This window comes from Triticum urartu, chromosome 6, assembly GCF_003073215.2.
Source record: "Triticum urartu cultivar G1812 chromosome 6, Tu2.1, whole genome shotgun sequence".
Classification (NCBI taxonomy): domain Eukaryota; kingdom Viridiplantae; phylum Streptophyta; class Magnoliopsida; order Poales; family Poaceae; genus Triticum; species Triticum urartu.
This window is the reverse complement of record NC_053027.1, coordinates 250,176,356-250,189,661: the sequence shown is the minus strand read 5'-3', so window position 1 is coordinate 250,189,661 and position 13,306 is coordinate 250,176,356. Positions and strand designations below refer to the sequence as shown.

Sequence of the window (13,306 nt, the reverse complement as noted above, 5' to 3'; positions counted from 1 at the left end):
GGAGCTCGTGCTCTTGGATGACGGGAGGCTCGGGGCATGAGCAGGGGAGGTTGGGCTTAGAGTTGAAGCGCTCGATCCACACGGGATCGAGATGCTCGGGCGGCTGCGCGGAAAACCAGGGATCTGGTCAGAGGCTGCGGTTGGTGGGGATGGATCCCGAGGGGAAGAAAGAGAGCGATGGCGGTGCGGATGGAACTGGGTAGGCTAGGGTTAGGGTAGGTTGGTTTATATTGCAGGTGGATCTAAATCTAGACTAATGGAATCCCTTTGATCTAAATCGGACGGACGAAGAAAATATAGTCTAGGGAGTCCAAATGAAAAACTGGAGATACTTTAGGGATGTTTGGGGATGATGCGGACCCAAAGGTGATCACTGAGTGGGTAGGGTTCGGGAGAAGTTTCGGATGCGCACGCGAGGTGGTCCAAGAGAAAGCCATGGAGATAAGGGGGGGTTTGATGGGCTCAGAGAAGAGAGAGAAGAGAGCAGTCCAATTGACCTAGAGGAGGTCAACCAAGACAAGGAAGAAGCGGCAACTATGAGTGGATGCAAGTTTTGAAAACAATGATGGCAACGGAGTGCCGATGCAATGCAGATGATGACATGATGAATGCGACAAATAATTAATTAACATAGCTGACACACAAAACATGAAAGGCATCTGGAGCGTCGATCTCGAGTCGTCACAACACTCCCCCACTTACAAGAGATCTTGTCCCGAGATCTAAGGATGACACCGGAGAGAATCGAAAGAGGAAGAGGTAAAACAAAGTTGCTTCTTTGACAAACGAGTGAAACCAAAGAACCTTAAAGTTTGCAAGGGCATGAAAAGAACAGAAGGGACAAGAAAGAATTTGAGAACCACTCAGGTTTAAACGAGGTAGACAACGAATGAGAAGGATAGAATTTGGGCAACACTCTGATTGAAAAGAGAGGCAAGACTTGATAAGATGAAAGGAACTTGAATGAGAACACAACACTCTCGTTAAATGGATAAGCAAAGAAAAGAGAAGAACATGATCTTGGCAAAACGACATGATGGGATGGAGAGAAAAACATCACAATGCCTTCAGAACGAACGAATAGAAGTTAGATCGTCGTAATAAGAGAACGGAAAAGGAAATGACAACTTCTACCATAATTTATTTGGAAAGAATCCTTCGAAGAAGGTTAGAACAAAGTTGTTGGAAAACCAACAACGCAAAGAATAAGCTTGTAGTGGGCTTATGGAAACATCTGAACATTATGAGGTGACAAATGGTCACTAATGGAAACCATTGATTTTATTGAGAGCACCAAAGAGATGAAAACATTCTTTCATCGTGAGAATAGGAGGAAACTTGGATTATCAATAGACACCACAATTAGCAACATTCCTTAGGGAAGGCTTTAAGTGAAATCTATACCAAGATGACACCAACAAAGAAATTGTTGGGTTGCAAAGATTTCATGAACGAATTGAAAATGATGGTTTAAAATATGTCACTCTTGAAAACTTGTGAATCATGAAACACGAAGGGAAAATTATCAAGAATGACATAACACCACCTCAAAAGATGAGATAGAAGGAAGTGCACTTCAGATGCAAGATGAAGAATGCGTGAACTCCTCAAAACAAAACATTTGTTCAGCACCATGTTTATTGTAGAGTATAGCTTGGCGGATCATAACTTCGAGAGAAATCTTGAAGAACAATTGTAGAATGAAAGGAATCCTCGACGAACCACCATGTTGAGCCTTCATGAGAACTCTAGTAATAAAAGAATGATCAAATGAAAGGAAAGTTGAAAATAATTCCGGTAGAAGCCTTGTAACGATTTGAAATTGATATCACGAATGAAATCTGGTAGAAAGAATTAAATCATCTCGAAGAAACAAGAATAAGAATTATGTCATGCCTATCCTTCATCAATTTAAATTGATGACAAGCAACGGATTTGCCATACTACTTATTCTCGTTGAAAGGGGTTAAGGGGAGATATAGCGCGGACTTGGGAAAATCTTCAACTAAGCACTAGTATGATTTGGGAAGAACGAATGAATTGATACGATAACCAAGGAAGAGAACTCTTCAACCAACCACCATAAGCATCTGAAACGAATGAAGAAAAGAGAACAAAACACCGGGAAGAATTAGAGAACGAACGAAGAAACTTGAGGGAATTTTGATACAAGAGCACGAAGAGACCACAAGCTGACTAGAGAATATTGAACAAAGCACCAAAAGAATATGGAGATGAACGAAGACGCATGAATTGAGAAGAATTGCGGGAATGAAGTTGAAAGATGAGAATGAGTAAATCTTTTGAAATGATAGCCTTTGGATGATCAAGAAATGAAACAACTCCTAAAATGCTCCGGATGGGTATGAAAAGAATCCTTGATGATCGGAGTAATTATGAGGATGGCATGAAGCTAGAACCATGAATCTTCGGAAGAACATGTAAGGATTTAAGACGAACTCTTCTTCGGTCTTCAAAATCCTAGAATGACGACGAGAAACACAACCATGAGTTGTTGAGGCACTCCGGAATAATAAGTAAAGAAAGGTTGAGCGAAGGATGAAAAGAATTTGAATGCGGTCCTTGAGAAGGCATCTAACTGATGAAAATTCATTCTTACGTCACACCTTGAAAGGAGTTGAGAATAACTCCAGAAAAATTAGAAGAGTCAGGTAAGATGCTGGGAAAAGTCTTGTTGGTTAGGGCCCACTCAAACAAACACCGTTGAAACAAATTTAAGGAAAGATTGCACCGGTTGAATTAAACGGGTTGAATGAGATAACACCCTCGGAATAGCTTGAACAGATTGAGAATGGAAATGTGAACCTTCTAAGATATCTTCAACACTCCGGAGCAAATGAATAGTGAGAAGTAAATGATTAAGAGGTGCACTGGCATGAGAAAGCATTTTAAACAAGGAAAGGAATACGGTCAACACCGAAAGCTTGAATTGAATCCACCGGGAGAAGAAAAAGAACGAAGAATGATGAACTTGAAGCTCTTGCTTGAATTTGAAGCAACTCGAATACCATAACTCAAAACAAAACAAAGGATTGCCTTGGCTTGGGAAATAAGCCGGAAACAAACATATGATAGAGATTTCGCCCAAAGTGTTCGTGATGAGGCCCCACGGGCATGACGTACAGCGGACATCATAAATGGCAAACGAGACGTCCCCGAATCAGCATAGCCAAGGATTCTTTAAGACGCCTCGCGACCACTGTAAATCGATCGTGAAAAACGAACCACTAGACGTTGGATCCCAATCTCAAATCATACATCTGTCAAAAAGAAATCCTGGGTAACTACTTGAATTCCCACCTATTAACTCCTGAAACTTTCTAGTTATGCAATCTGGTGTTGGGATATAGGGAGGCACAAATATCTCACACAATTAACAAATACTACACTCCAACTGTATCCATTCGTCAACACATAACCAAGAAAACCTCGAAAATCATGTACCTCAGAACTTTGAAAATATCTGATATACTAGCTGTGGCAATACATCTGATCGCGCTCCGAGTACTGGGTGGCACCAAACTACTCTCACCACAAAGAGTATAGAAGTGTTTTCGATGTCGGCGACCTCTGATATTCCGGAATTGAAACGATAAGCACTGTTACGAAAACACCTTGGAGCTCAACTCCCCGGGACACTGCCATAACCCCTAAATGTCAGGAGGCGCCAAGACAGAATTCCTGTCATAATGATATCGAACCGATTCCAAGATACCCGCGTGATCCTAAAAAAATTGAGTGAAAAAGAGGAGAGTAAAGTTAAAACATCTACGTTACGAGTCCTCACTAGAGCAACGAAGGGGATGAGGAGTAAAAAGAAATCCTACTCTCCGATATATAACTAAACTCAAATTGTGTTTTTTTTCTAGACTCAACAACGACGGTGGTACGATCAATCAAGGGGCTCCTAAGGTCGGTAAGGCTCTGATACCAACTTGTAGCGCCCAAGATGCGATTCTGTCCTAATCACGTGATGAATTCATGATCGGGGAACAATCGCATTTTGAGCGCATAGCAAGGTGGATATCATTACAACATACCATGTACTGAATAGATGAGAACACAAGATAAAGGCTTACACTCGCCACAAGCTACAACATGAGTACAATAGTTCATCAATACATAGCAATCATCATACAGAAGAGAGGATCCGACTACGGATGAAATCAAACAAAAAAGGAGAACGACATCCACCCTGCTAATCCCAAGCTCCCAACCCGGAACCTATCCCTTGATCAAAGAAGAAGAAGCAGAGAACTCAAAAAACAATCAACCATCGCTCTCACGTCAGATCAATCATCGCATTACCTATACCTGCAACTGTTATTGTAGTAATCTATGAGCCACGAGGACTCAGCAATCCGATTACCATGGGTATCAAGACTAGAAAAACTTAATGGGTATGGAATGGATGAGTGGTGAGGTTGCAACAAGCGACTAAGCATTGTATGGTGGCTAACTTACGAGTACAAGAGTAAGATGAGAAACTATGCAAACGGTCGCAAACTAGTAATGATCAAGAAGTGATCCTGAACTACTTATGTTCAAACATAACCCAACCGTGTTCTCTTCCCAAACTTCGTCAAAAATAGATGATCATGGTTATACACGCAGTTGGTGTATTTTAATTCAGATCTGGTGTCAAGTTCTCTACAACCGGATATTAAAAACTCCCATCTGCCACATAACCGCAGGCACGACTTTCGAAAAATTAAACCCTGCAGGGGTGTCCCAACTTAGCCCACGACAAGCTCTCACGATCAACGGAGGAAAATCCTCCTCCCGAAACAGCCCGATCAAGCTCGGAATCCCGGCTCACAAGACATTTTAACAATGGTAAAACAAGTCCAGGAAGACCACTCGGTGTGTCGACACCCATATAAGAGCCGCTCGTATGTCATTCTTAGGACAAGGTACAATAGCCAAAATACCATCGAGTTGCCCCGAGGCGGCACTACCGACTGCTAGGTAGGCGGGCAAACACTCATGAGGAGCACTGGCCCGGGTTGTTGATTAATTATCCTCGGGGCCCGGGAAGTCCCTATGCAAGTTTTAGTTGTTATTGGGAAAATGGTAAAACCAATGTTGGGCCTTGCTGGAAGTGTTTTATTCAAAGCGAACTATTGAGGGGGCCCATAAACCCCAACCGTGTTAGGAACGCAAAATCAAGGAACATAACACCGGTATGACAGAAACTAGGGCAGCAAGAGTGGAGCAAATCACCAGGCCAAAGGTCGAGCCTTCCACCCTTTACCAAGTATATATGTGCATTAATTAAATAAGAGATATTGTGATATCCCATGATATACATGTCCCAACATGGAACAACCTGCAACTGGCCATGCTATAAGAGGGGCTGAGCAAAGCGGTAACATAGCCAAATAATGGTTTGCTGGGATGGTGGAAATGTTAGAGGCCTATCATGGCAATTTGGGAGGCTTGATAAAAAAAGTGGTGCGTAGCACGACAAAGCGATAGCATCGAGACAACTAGCAAAACAAAGATAGTAGTGGTATCCAGGGTAACGAGCATCTTGCCTGGAATCCTGCTAGGAAGAAGACCGAATCTGTGAAGAAGACGAACGGGCGTAGTCGAACGGATCCTCACAATCGCAACAAAACTGGAACTATGGAGAAGAAGCACAACCGGAAAGAAGCAAACAACATGGTAAACACGCATCACATAAACATGGCATGATGCACAACCAAGTATGATGCATGTCAGGTTTAATGAGGCATGGCATGACAAAGTGAAACAAACAATACTATAAATGAAGTGGAGCTCAATATGCAATGAGTTGCATATTGATGAAACACCACATTCAATCATTTTGTTCGCTCCCATTTATGTACCCAACAAACATGGCAAGAGGGTGAGCATAATAAAACTACCTATCTAGGCAAGTTTGAATGAGGCCGGAACAACGAACAACAATTTCGGGGAAACCTCATATGCATATTTTGAATTTGGTACTGTTCTTCCCTAAATCATATTTTAGAATTGTTAAACATGCAAACTAAAGACACCATGTTAATCTATGCATTTTTCTACCCCATTTACATATAAAGTTTATGTAATTCGGAGCTACAGTTAATTAGTTATCAAATAAACCATTTTAACATGACTTTAATGCAAAAGAATGCAAACAGTAAGTTTAAGCATTTTTACATGGATGAAAGTTGCATATATGAAACTAGATGAAATTCTAAGCATTTTACATATATTAATTATTTACATATGATGCACGGTTAATTAGTTATTAGATGCATGAACACTAGGGTTTTTTCTGTAAAACTGCACTCTCTGGATAAGTAGCTAAAATCATCCAGAGGGGAAAAAATGCGTCGGGCCGAATAGGAATAGGGGTAGCTCACCCATGGGATTCAGACCGTTGGTGGAGGAGGCTGGCTGTTAGGGTGCTGGCAGGATCGAGCGGGCACATGGGGGAAGACACAGTCAACACAGAAGAAGCATAGGCCTTGGCGCGGCTGCGATGCAGAGGACGCATGGGCTGAGTTCGTTCCCGAACAGAAGACGACGGAGGCGGCCTGCACTGGGCCTTGGCGACGCGCGGGTGAAGGAGGAAGGAGATCAAGCCGGCGAGGTCAGCGCTCATCCTCCTCCTCGCGACGAGATGCAGAGGCAGGGCGATGCGGTCAACGGGCGCGACCGGCTCCAGTACTGCTCGATGCAGAGGCGGAAAGCAGAGGCATCACCGGTGGCGGTAGCTTGGCTGCGGGTAGGGCAACGCGAGGCCGGTGCGAGGCGGCGAGGGGCTGAGGCCGCAAGGTCCGGGTGGCGTGGTCGCTGGTGGAGACGCTGGCCTGCTCAGGCCAGGGCTGCAGCTTCCTCTCTCTCGGAAGTGGAGCTCCATGGACGGGTGGCCACGACTGCATTTGAAAGAGAGAGAGGGAGGGGCATGTGTGATGAGAGGGAGACAGAGAAAGAAAGGGAAGGGTCAGCGGTGTGGATCTCACCGGAGGGAGCACGGGAGAAGATGTGGAGGCCCAGCGAAGTGGCTGTGGAGGTCGAGGCAGGGTGAGGTCGAGCTCGAAGCAGAGGAGGTCGTAGGCGGGCGACACAACAGAGGGGCTTGACGCGGGGTCTTGGGGCTACGGCGAGGTGGCGAGGTTCGGCAACGATGGGGATGGTCGGCTGAGCTGCTTCTCCGGTTGGCGTGGCAGTGAGGCGAGGGAGCTCATGCTCCTGGACGACGAGAGGCTCGGGGCATGAGCAGGGGAGGCTGGACTTGGAGGTGAAGCGCTCGATCCACTCGGGATCGAGATGCTCGGGCGGCTGCGTGGAAAACCAGGGATCTGGTTGGAGGTTGCGGTTGGTGGGGATGGATCCCGAGGGGAAGAAAGATAGCGGCGGCGGCGCGGATGGGACTGTGTAGACTACGATTAGGGTAGGTTGGTTTATATAGCAGGTGGATCTAAATGCAGACTAATGGAAGCCCTTTGATCTAAATCGGACAGACGAAGAAAATATAGGCTAGGGAGTCCAAATGAAAAACTGAAGATACTTTAGGGATGTCTGGGGATGATCTGGACCCAACGGTGATCACTGAGCGGGTCAGGTTCGGGAGAAGTTTCAAACATGCACGCGAGGTGGTCTGATAAAAGGCCATGGAGATAAGGGGGTTTGACGGGCTCAGAGAAGAGAGAGAAGAGAGCGGTCCGGTTGACCTGAGAGGAGGTCAACCAAGACAAGGTAGAAGCGACAACTATGAGAGGATGCAAGTTTTGAAAATAATGTCAACAATGGAGTGCCGATGCAATGCAGATGATGACATGATGAATGCAACAAACAATTAACTAACACAGCTGACACGCAAAACATAAAAGGCATCTGGAGAGTCGGTATCGAGTTGTCACACTGACCCTGAGCAACAGAGAAATAAACTAAGCACTGAGGGGGCCCTGACAAGTTGCATGCATGCATTAGCATTTCATGAGCATCGCATGTTCATGTAGATTAGATCCCAGCTGGCATCATTTTCATCTGCATAAATTGCAGGCTCCTACCGAAGACTTGCTATCCAAAAGGAAATGGAAAGGTGAGCTTATACTGCGATCTTCGGCAGGCCAAACAGATAAGTTCTTTCTATTATCCATACGTGTTCTGTAAGTAGAGACTTGTACATAAGGAAACCTCGCCGCTTTTTGAAACTTAGGTGCTCCCATCCCTTGACTCAAACGTTTCTCTGGTCAGGATGGTTGTAGTGGCCTTTGGTGAAAAAATATTGGCGGGGGTATGGTCCCTCTTCATGATTTGTGCCCGATTGGCCTAACTCGACGACAACAAAATAGAGGGTACCGGCAGGATATCCTGTCGGCAGAAACTTGTTTAGTTAAAAGTATGGAGGCACCCCACCTCTGCATGGACGTATACATGCACGAGTCCCCGACAAGGTTTATCTTTTTCATTAATATGCTGATCAAACAAGTACAGACCTTACAGAACACAAACTTGGATTCAAGAGATTACATTATTTGAACTAAAATTTGGCAAGTGCCCACAGATTTAAGATTGAAAAAAGATAAGTGCCCCGTAAACTCCTCTCCCTGTCCCTCTTATCCCAGTATTGCGGTGGGAAGAGAAGGGGGCAAAAGGGGTACCTAAGCAGACGCCACCCCAATCTTGTCAGGGTCTGCCGGGCACAGCCTGACAAGATCGGGAGTGGCAAGGCTTCTAAGGAAGGGGCTGAAGGAGCGGCTCAGCGGTGCCCTGGTCACCACCTCCAAGGCCAGTCAGAAGCCCCAGCACAAGCACTCGCTGGGAAGGCTGTCGGAGCACAGCTGGAAGACTATTGGAGGAGGCGAAGGCACCAAGAGAGCAACCCCCTCCCCGGCGACCGGGAGGCCGGTCATGATGGTGCCGGGGAAGGGAGGGGAAGGACAGAAAGACTAGGCGGCAGGTTGCCGGTACGAGACAAACGCGTCGGTGCTATCGTACTCCGACCTGGCGGCCTGCCTCCCGCCTTCTCCATCTTCCCTGGCTTCATCTTCATCAACACGACTCCAGGGAAGCGCCGACCTCTCGGTCTGGCACCTTCCCCGGAGAAGCAACCGAGGGCCAAGGCGGCCAGGGGGCTCGGGGCGCACCGCTCCCCACCTTGGCAGGCTGGAAGGCGCCCCTCTATTCAGCATCGGCCTCGGTTCCGCTGGAAGGAGCAGTGCTAGGATTACCAACAACCCCTAGCCCCGCATCCCGGACGGGCGTCGAAGGCTCCAAGAACATGGTCGCTAGGCCAACAAGCGGCATCGGATCATGGCAAGATGCCACGCTCCCCAACGGACGGCCGACCAAGGCAGAGGAGACAAGTATTTCACCACAATGGGAAAGCTTGGTATCTCCCACACCACGTATGGCTCGTCCGCCGCGCCACCTCTGGGCCTGGACCAGACCCACTCCCCGAGCATCAGCATGAGCATTTAACATTGCCGAATTCAAGCTATGGCCCGGGGCCTAGCCCCGGGCTCTCCCCTTCGGCATGACTAGCAGAAAGCAGAGGATGGAGGAGAAGGGATGTGAGGATGAATGCCTCCGCTCCTCCCCGCCCCTCCTTTTATAGGCAGGCCGGGGAAGGGAGGCAATCCCATGACAAGTAACCACCGCCCTCCTCCACCAATCCGAGAAGATCGGGCCCCTACCGTGATGCTCTCCCGCACCACGCGCCTCCGTTACCTACCACACTTGGTGCATGCAGCATACGTGGCTAAGGATAAGGGCATGGTGGGAAGAGTGAATTGGCAGTTACTCACCTGTGCGTTAAAGTCATTCACGGGCCATTACAAGAGTGGCCCCACCACGATTGGCATTTCATGATGTGTGGGAAAGTTGTAAACTGGCCCGGGGTCAAGTTAATGAAGAAGCAAGAAGACCACAAGGGGCAAGTTGATACGTCTCCAACATATCTATAATTTTTTATTGATCCATGCTATTATATTATTTGTTTTGGAAGTTTTATATGCATTAATATGCTATTTTATATGATTTTGGGACTAACCTATTAACCTAAAGCCCAGTGCCAGTTTCTTTTTTTCCTTGTTTTAGAGTTTCACAGAAAAGGAATACCAAACGGAGTCCAAACGGAATAAAATTTTTGCGACGGTCTTTCTTGGACCAGAAGACACCCAGGAGAATTGGAGTGCAAGTCAGAAGACCCATGAGGTAGCCACAAGGGTGGAGGGCATGCCCAGGGGGTGGAGCGCGCTCCCCAACATTGTGGGCCCCTCGGTGGCCTCCTCACCTAGATCTTCCTCCTATATATACTCTTATACCCAAAAACTTCCATGGGAGCCACAAAACCACTTTTCCACCGCCGCAACCTTCTGTACCCATGAGATCCCATCTTAGGGCCTTTTTCGGTATCCTACCGGAGCGGGATTTGATCAAGGAGGGCTTCTACATCAACACCATTGCCTCTCCGATGAAGCGTGAGTAGTTTACCACAGACCTATGGGTCCATAGCTAGTAGCTAGATGGCTTTTTCTCTCTCTTTGATTTTCAATACCATGTTCTCCTGGATGTTCTTGGAGATCTATTCGATCTAATACTGTTTTCAGTGTGTTTGCCGAGAGCTGATGAATTATGAATTTATGATCAGCTTATCTATGAATATTATTTGAATCTCCTCTGAATTCTTTTATCCATTATTTGATATCTTTGCAAGTCTCTTCGAACTATCGATTTGGTCTGGTCAACTAGATTGGTTTTTCTTGCAATGGGAGAAGTGCTTAGCTTTGGGTTCAATATTGTGGTGCTCGATCCTAGTGACAGAAAGGGAACCGACACATATTGTATTGTTGCCATCGAGGATAACAAGATGGGGTTTTCATCATATTTCTTGAGTTAATCCTGCTACATCATGTCATCTTACTTAATGTGTTACTATGTTCTTCATGAACTTAATACTCTACATGCAGGCAGGAGTCGGTCGATGTGTGGAGTAATAGTAGTAGATGCAGAATCGTTTCGATCTACTTGACACAGACGTGATGGCTACATTCATGATCATTGCCTTAGAGATCGTCAGAACTTTGCGCTTTTCTATCATTTGCTTGGTAGTAATTTGTTCACCCACCGTAATAATTCCTTTCTTGAGAGATGCCTCCAGTGAAACCTATGGCCCCCGGGTCTATGTTAAATCATATAAGTTTCCAATCTACAATTCTAGTTTCCTCTTTACTTTCTTTTGCAATCTTTTCCTTTCTGTTCCATAAACCAAAAGTACCCAAAATATTACTTTACCGTTTATCCATCTCTATCAGATCTCACTTTGCGAATAAACATGAGGGATTGACAACCCCTTTGTCGCGTTGGTTGCAAGTTGGTATTTGCTTGTGCAAGTATTCGGTGGCTTGTCACATTGTCTCCTACTGGATTGATACCTTGGTTCTCAAAACTGAGGAAAATATTTACGCTACTTTGCTGCATCACCCTTTCCTCTTCAAGGGAAAAACCAACGCAAGCTCAAGAGTTAGCAAGAAGGATTTCTGGCACCATTGCTGGGGAGATCTATGCCAAGCCAGGATAGACCAAGTACCCATCATAAACTCTCATCCCTCACATTACATTATTTGGAATTCGCCTCTCATTTTCCTCTCCCCCGCATCTAAAACGATTTTCGAAAAGATTCGCCTTTTTCTTCGCCCCTCTTTCGTTGCTCGTTTTTTCACCACCATGTCTAAAACTGGGGAGGTTATCGCTAAAAAGGATAGTAGTAAGGATGAGGGAAAATTTTATACTTTTGTTAATTCTAAACCTCATTAAGAAACTACTATCTTTCATGCTAACAAATTCCGCATAGGTAGCGGAAATATTATTGGAAAAGGGGTTATTCAAGATTTCTTTACTTGTGCCCGTGCATTCCCCACTATGGGTGGATCCATCCTCCATATAACTAGTATCCTTGCGGATGCTATATCTTTGCTAATTGTTGAACTTGAAAGACAATTTGTTCACATGCATCCATCCATACAAAGGATTTTTCTAGAGTTTTCTAATATTGAGCATTCTTCTATTAAGCACGCCACCACTATATTCCTAGCTCATGAGTTTAGATTTATTATGAAAGAAGCTAGTGAAATTTTCGCTCATTATAAAGTAGATGGTGGTCGTCCTCCCATAGAGGGAATCCTCTTTAATCAAGAGGATATAATGCGTTTACGATGTCTGAGCTTAATGATGATTTTGTTATTCAAAGCAATGGTTTGGGTTCCTACCGATGTTTTAGTCAGTAAAATTTCTGAGCTTAACGATGATTTTGCTAAAGCAATGGATTGGGTTTCTCTCTTGGACACAAGCTCATGACTTTTTCCCAAAAGAATGCTTATAACGATGAGTTGATCATATAATATGAGGGGCCGAAGGAGGAATAAATTCCTCCTGAGATCGATCTTGGGGATTCTTATCCCATTAAGTTTAGCCCTTTTGATTAATTTTGCTTGCTCAAAGAAAACTTGCTGCTAAAAGAAGGGAGTATGATATGAGTTTTCGAGATTTGCCTTATCATTATTACAATTATACCTAGAACTATTCATGTTTTTCCTAGCTAGGGGCGTTAAACAATAGCGCTTGTTGGGAGGCAACCCAATTTTATTTTTGTTCTTGCTTTTTCGGTCCTGTTTTGCAATAAATATTTCTTCTAGCCTCTTGTTATATGTGGTTTTATGTTTTAATTAGTGTTTGTGCCAAGTAAGACCTTTGGGATAGCTTACGGGATAGTTGATTTGATCCTGCTGAAAAACAAAAACTTTTGCGCCCAGGAGATTAGTTTTCATTTTATACATAAGCGCGATAAAATACTGAATATTTTTAAGAGGATTTATAAACAAATTGTCTAGGACTTCCTAATATATCAGGATTTTTGGAGTTATAGAAGTATTCGAAATACCCAGATTGCTTCAAACTATTCTGTTTTTGACAGATTATGTTTTTCGCGTGTTGTTTCCTTATTTTGATGCATCTATGGCTAGTATCAGGGGGTATGAACCATGGAAATTTTGGAATACAGTAGATATTACACCAATATAAATAAAGAAATAGTTCACAATAGTACCAAAAGTGGTGATTTATTTTCTTATACTAACGGAGCTTACGAGATTTTCTGTTGGAGTTTTGTGTTGTGAAGTTTTCAAGTTTTGGGTAAGGATTTGATGGACTATGGAATAAGGAGTGGCAAGAGTCTAATCTTGGGGATGCCCAAGGCACCCCAAGGTAATATTCAAGGATGTCAAAAGCCTAAGCTTGGGGATGCCCCGGGAAGGCATCCCCTCTT

The 13,306-nt window shown here is 44.8% G+C and overlaps 1 long non-coding RNA gene across 1 annotated transcript; it reads right to left on the bottom strand.

Moving 5' to 3' along the window:
* Positions 1-5,566: 5,566 nt before the first annotated feature.
* On the bottom strand, positions 5,567-7,394 carry LOC125517613. Its single transcript, XR_007287701.1, has 3 exons — positions 6,999-7,394; positions 6,396-6,911; positions 5,567-5,647 (listed from the first exon to the last, which is right to left on the bottom strand). It is a non-coding gene; the product is annotated as an uncharacterized LOC125517613 (long non-coding RNA).
* Between the last annotated feature and the right edge of the window lie 5,912 nt (positions 7,395-13,306).